Below are 7,579 nucleotides of genomic sequence, written 5' to 3'. Positions count from 1 at the left end.
TTCAGTGAACTAAAATCTTTGTCTCAATGTGTGGACTTCCTTTAGCACAGCTCCTTCTAGTAACCTGACAGTCATGGACACACAGCAGGTTGTCCAGTCAAGAAGTATTTCAGAGTTGAGTGTGTCCGCATAGGTAGAGCTGATGTGTCTTTGTACGTGCATGTTAGTACCTTGAGCAGGACTGATGGGCCACACGGTTAGTGTGTCAGAGAGCATCAGGTCAGCTTCACACGACCACCATGTGTGGAGGTGAATACGCGATCAGAACTCTAAAACACGCTAAGTGAGCTGTCAGCTAGCTGCAGCCGGCGCCGTCCATCATAAAGCTCCCAACGGAGTTCAGGTTATGAAAGAATCAAGGCTGTCATGTTCAGAGATAAGACGCCACACACAGGGTTACTAGATAGTGGCCTGATTCACGCTGCTTCATATAACTCAGACTTACACAAGCTTTAAGAAATGACCCGTGGTCTGTTCGGAGTTTAACACTTTATTTTACCCAACAGGTAAATATTTTTATTTTGTCCCACCTAAAATGCAGAATATCAAATTTCACATTTAAGTCCCCAAAATCTTGAATATTTATATTTACATCCTTGCTACTAAATGATAGAGAGATATCATTGCAGAAGATCTAATAAACATGATTTCTGAGGAGCAGTGAGCATTAATTATATCGTGGTAAAAGTCTGCTTTTATCAGCACTTTAGAAAAGCAGAATCTGCTCGAAACTGCAGCTGAATGTGACAGTCATTCTGTATCCCAGTGCTTGTTATGAAGCTAATGGTTGATGTTGTATTAGACTAGTCTCAATAAAAGTGTGTTATGTGTCTATGCAAATAATAATAATAATAATAATAATAATAATAATAATAATAATAATAATAATAATAATAATAATAATTTGTATTATTATAAATACAAAACCCGAAAAGAAGCTGCACGATATTGTAAGACCAGGCAGATTCTTCATGCAACCTTATAAAAAGAGTACCTCTATTATTACAAGCCAAATACCCCAATTTGGTATGGTTTAGAATATATTATTTATTTATTTATTTTTATTTATGTATTATATATATATATATATATATATATATATATATATATATATATATATATATATATATATATATATATATATATATATATATATATATTATTATTATTGTTGTTTTATTTATTTTTGCATAAGAATGCACACTTAGTGTTTATTTTATTAAGTACATACACTTACACTAAGCGATGCTACATTTAAATTAGTTTTTAAAGTGCAAGTTCCCAATGTACTTGTAAGACAAATGCCATCATAACAACAAGTGTTTAATCACAACAATAAATGTAAACTACTTGTTTAAATATTATATATATATATATATATATATATATATATATATATATATATATATATATATATATATATATATATATATATATATATATATATATATATTAGTGATTTTCAAACTCCCTAGCAAAATATTATACACTAAAATCCTAGCATAATCTGCTACTAACATGTTTATGACAAGCTTTGAAATATTTAACTGAATTTTATTAATAACTTAAAGTATTAGTAACAGAATATTTTTCATATTAGTGAATATCTGTGTTGATTCCTGATTAAAACAGCATTTTTGTTGTTTATCATTTATCTAAAAAAAAAAAATTAAATGAAAAATGTTTTACTCATTCTTGTTCATTACTCACATCACTATATTTAGGCATTATTGCAAAATTCAGCTGCACACATAGAGTATGTGAACAGAATATACTGTAGCAGTAATAATAATAATTCCTTAAAGATGTTGGTCTCAAAGATGCAGCTGAGCATCTCATCCTGCCAGTAACCGTCATGGGTGAGAATACAGCGGGAGAATGAGAGAAGACAGTGGCCAAGTCCAGGGATAAAGCATCTGTACACAGGAGAGTTTGTTACCATAACTGGCAAATGCAGCGTTATGACTATCTCACCATCTGTTGCACATGCCTTGGCTGAGGAATGATCATGTGTAGTTGGTCCATTTCAGCGAGGAAGGAAGTCCTGAGGCATTCATGCTTTTAAGAGGAAGTACACATGAAGCGTGCAGAGTCTTCGGTTTGTTCAAATGGGCACAAGTAACTCCCTAAGAGCTGCTGTCTCTAAATGAACCCCAGTCACTGTGCAATATTTTCTGTCCCAGTGAGGGACAAATGGTGCAGGTACATGTCCTTGGGTGGTTTTCACCTAGGTGTTTGAGGTGGTAGAAGAGATGATAAATCTGAAATCTGGTGCATAATTCATTATAGGTTTATACACAGGGGATTTTGGATATCTCATTATTAACACTCCATAAATCAGAACATGCTGTCAACAGTACATATTGCTACAAGTGTGATTGCATCATATAATAATTGCTGTTAATAGTGTTCATCATCTGGTTGACTACGTCTTGTATGAATTTTTCCAAAAGATTCTGCCATATGCACATAAACTGACAGTTAACACTGATAAGCGACGACTACTAAATATTGTAGAAACTACATTTTCTGTAAAGTTGCTTTGCAATGATTTGTATCATTAAAAGCATTATACAAATAAACTTGAACTGAATGTTTTTCTTTACTTTATATATATATATATATATATATATATATATATATATATATATATATATATATATATATATATATATATATATATATATATGTATGTTTATTTATTTTATCTACAGACACTTAAATGTTTCTTTTTGATGTTTTCTTTCCATTAGTTTAAAAGAAGACATGTTATGAAAACAAAATAGGCCAAAATCTCAAAATTGACCAGTGCATGAAAAAACAATGGCCTATAGTATATATTGCCTTAAGCAGTGTTCCTAAGATATATACTAACTTACTTACTGAAGCAGCATAACACCAATGGTGGCAAAGCTTAGAGCAGCACAAGCTTGCAAAATAAAACTTTTGCTTAGAAGCCTTTGTGTTCATTTACATTTTGAGCCGCTGAATCCCTTAATAATTCTGTGGTGTCGGCTGAAATTAAGAGAGACCCTTTCAGAGAAAAAGGCTTCACTGAAGACAAGTGACCATAACCAGGCTGACAAGATGTTCACAGATCTGAAGTCAAACCCTCCAGTGCCAGTGCTCAGTCCGGCCTCAGTCAGGATGCCTGGTGCTTGGAGGACATTTCACTGGATTTCACAAACGTCTCTCAGATACACAGGAAACATTCCCTCAGTGCACCGTCTCAAACACATGGTGTTCTCTTCCCCCAGAGGGGCGTCTGCCTGGTGCTGTGGCATCTTTCAGCCTGAGTGACCATACAGACTGATCAAAGTGGCATAATTGGCTAATTCAGAGTCCAGCGGGGTGGAAATGACCCCTGAGTCCTAGAGGCTTTCCAGACACATTAGCACACACAAACAGCCGTCCAAACACACCCTGCGTCTGTACATTCATTCCAGCCAATCCAGGTTTTCGCTGTACACACACATGTGCAGTGTTCCCACAGGTGCAGCAGTATAGTGGCAGGTTTCAGTGAGCGATAATGTGTTCAGGGACTGCGTGTTAACACATTATTTGCATTAGGCCAGTGTGGGTCCCCAGCTGGGCACAGTGAGAGAGTTTTACCTGTGCGTTTGGCATAATCCCAGATTTACCCTGGCAGGTGAGACTGGTTAATGCGAGCATATGTATGTGTGTGTGTGCTCAGGCAGTGCAAAACTGAATCCAGGCTGTTTTTGCACTGACACAGATTGGTTCATTTATATATAAAGAGTACAAGTAGGGCAATTTATTAATACAGAATATGTCAAACACAACCAATTCAAAGTCTTAGCACTTTACATGAACAAAAGAAAAATTAATATACAAGTATATCTTATACTGAATATAAGATCACAGGCCAATTTACTGTTTATATGTGCCTCTGACAAGTTGTTACTTGGTTTATTTAATTTATTTAGTGAGGATCAGCACTTTTTTCTCTCTCTCTCAAAATAGACCCATAATAATAATAATAATAATAATAATAATAATAATAATAATAATAATAATAATAATAATAATAATAAACGGGGAAACTCCATTTTAAATGGAATAAACAATTAATAATGAAAAAGTGTAGAGATCAAAATATATTTTTATATTTTATATCATTATATATATATATATATATATATATATATATATATATATATATATATATATATATATATATATATATATATATAGTTTTTATAGTATATCAACATTTTCAAAGATTTTATTTTATTTATTTTTTTTCCTTAATCTTTATCTACAAATGTAATAACTTTTTGGTTTCTAAATTGACTTTTCTTTTTTGCGGATATCACAAAGGCTGTGGAAGGATGGGGAAAATAATATTAACCAAGAACAAAGCATGCTCTTTACAATCAAATAAAATCCTGAAGGATCAAATTGAATCCTGCCTTTTATTGTTTCCCACTAAATAGTTAAGTTAGATGCATTTCAAATTCCATTTCACATTGTCTGTTGTATTAATACATATATTTTTAACACCCACCCTTCATTATACAACTAAAACATTAAATAAATAAACATGGACTAGGAGAACTGTGATTGATCGACTACTGCTCACATACTGCTCATGAAATCAGGCTTGCTTGTGTAAGCTATTGTGCAACAATTTCACAATTGTAAAATCAAAAACACAGTGCGTGATCAAACATTCAGGTGAGATAAAAATATAATTTCAGAAAAATTACCCCTCCTCCTCTCAAAAAAAAAAAAAAATCCCTCTTACAAGAGTCACCTTACAAGATTATTACTATAAATAATTCTACATGATACAAATAAGACTTTAAGAAGACCGTAAGTACGATTGATCGTATCGGCAGATACTGCTTTCTGATTGACCTCAAAAATCCTGATCGGAGCACTCCTAAATGGGAGCATTGGCCAATCTATTTTATATGTCTTTGGATGTATTTGAAAGTGCATAGAAAGGTTTTTATTTATTTATTTATTTATTTTTTTTGTGGTGCTTTCTGGTTCACTTCTGGTTCCCCAAAGATATCATTCAAATCCAGTGTGTCCGATATTCTTAGTGTTCACTACTACAAATGATGACAATAAAAAATAAAAAATGTCTCCCACAAATACACGTACACAAATTGAGCTTGTGCAGCCAGACGTCACTCAAATGTTTATAAATGCCAATATTAGCCATCATGTTTAAGTTTGTTGTCATTTTCTGACAGTAATACGTGTTGGTTGTTATTTATGGAAGCACTCCACTTTGGCATAAACACATGCGACTATCATCCCTACAGTAATGCACTTAAAAATGAGTAATGCGCAGATTACCGCACAACACACACGCATCAGGAAGAGCCAAATGGCAAAACAGATGAATCATATGCATGAGAAAATATCTTCGTTACTTGATAAAATTCCTAAAATGTTCTTGAAACTTGTTCCACGCTCTAAAGACGTTTAAATGTACATCCTAGCTGATATGACCTATGAAGAAGTTGTCTTCAAAAGGTGTCTTGTCATAATAAGTCTCCGTGCGTATTAATTCATTATATCCTGCTGTAAATAATTTGAAACTAGTCTAATTACACTGCTTAGGTCCAAGAAATAGACACACAGACACACAATGACTCATTTGTCTAGGGTATTCATGTGTTGTCCAATTAAAAAAAGGTAGAGGAAAAAATTACGAGGTAGTCTTCCTCTGAGCTTGCGTGTGTGTGTGTGTGTGTGTGTGTGGGCCCTGCATTGCCCTCAGCCACTCAGTAAGGACTCCCGATAAGGAGAATTAGTCAAAACTTGGGAGCTGCCAGTGTGTGCCAATTAAACTTTAATCTGGGGCTGAAACAGGCACAAATAAATTAAAGCCTTGTGCGAGGCAATGTGCTCTCCCCTGATAATACCGGATTGAAGCGTCTGCCGGCTGCTCCGTGCTTAGTGCTGTCACCATCTTCAATACGGGAAAAAACCATGGCAAGCCAGTCGAAGTGCAGAGTAAAGCGACTAGGAAAGTTTGCAATGTGCACACACTCTCACAAACCCTGGACCTGCAGCATGTTTCTCCATGTGTTTGGCTGGCTGTTGACCTGTGCGAGCTGTAGGCTAGCTTTGCCGCACTGTGAATGCTGGACCACGTTTTGCAATGTTAATCATCTCTGAATGCTGTCATTTTTTGCAGTTACAAAGCGAAGAAATGTAAAAAAAAAAAATCTTAAATGAAGAACAATAATAATTATAACATTATACCTCAGTTAAAACACCACGGCAATTGTAACTGTAACAAAAATAATGATAACAATAAAACAAAAACAAACAAAAGAAAATGTATATCCTTTTTTTCTCATGAAAAAAAGTTTTTACATTGCCAATGCAGATATACATAATAAATGCAAATTTCAAATCTGGACATGTAATGTTTTTGCCATAAATATGACACGGCATGCTCTCATAAAACACAATATCGTTCAGAAGTTTGGAGTGGTTTCTGTGTTTTTACAAGTTCCTAATTTTCCTTAAAATGTTATTTAATTGATTAAAATTACAGCAAAAACAGATATATTTTAGAAATATTACAATTGAAGTTGTGGTTCTCTGTTTTAATATATATATATATATATAATTTATTTCAGTGATAGCAAAGCAATTTCACGTGAACCTCAATATTGTGTCGAAAATTATTACTTTTTTATATTATATTAATTGAATAGTACAATTTGTGTGAAAAAAATCTGAGATTTCAGTTTTGATCAATTCAATGTGTCCTTGTTGAGAAAAAAAATATTAATTTATCAGACCATTATTATTATTATTATTATTATTATTATTATTATTATTATTATTATTATTATTATTATTATTTGTATTATTATTATTTGTATTATTATTTATTATTTTATTTTTTGATTACCATTAGCTCAGTCTACCATGACCAGTGTGGAAAAGACTGATGCGTTTTTTTTTTTGTTTTTTTTATTCTTTAACCCACAATGATGGCCATTTCACACACAGTAGTAGGTAAGACCATCGCCATACTGGATCAGTTACATGGCCTAAGCTGTCTTTTGATTGCTGCATGTTTTAACCATGAAGTAAACAATACCATAAAATAGCATTCTCCGTGCAGACAGTGCAAGTGAGGTCGTTTTCAGAATATGAATTAGAGGCCACAAGTCTTATGGGAAAGCATTTTATGCTGATATGGCCTGCTGAGATTGAAACGTTTTCCATTAATATTTTTAAACAAATTAATTTTCTTATCTCACACTGCCTGCATGACCTGTGGTCTAGTGTTTAATTTCAAAGTAATTTACCTCCAATATGAGAATACTTTTTTTCTATATGATATTAATGTCATGGTGCGTACTGATGAGAGAAAGGTTTCTTTTTAGAACAGAGGTCGTGCACTTTTCTACCAGTCCCAAAACTATAACAACTACTAAAATAATACGAATTAGATACATATTGTAATCACACATCGGAAAATAACATGGCTCGACTAGATCGTACAATTATCATGCATGTGCGTAAAATAATAGAATTAATTCTACGTCTGTGGCACGAGGCCTCGGGCCGTGACACT

The sequence above is a fragment of the Carassius auratus genome, chromosome 24, assembly GCF_003368295.1.
Source record: "Carassius auratus strain Wakin chromosome 24, ASM336829v1, whole genome shotgun sequence".
Classification (NCBI taxonomy): domain Eukaryota; kingdom Metazoa; phylum Chordata; class Actinopteri; order Cypriniformes; family Cyprinidae; genus Carassius; species Carassius auratus.
The sequence above is the reverse complement of the archived record's forward strand: the minus strand, read 5'-3'. Positions refer to the sequence as shown.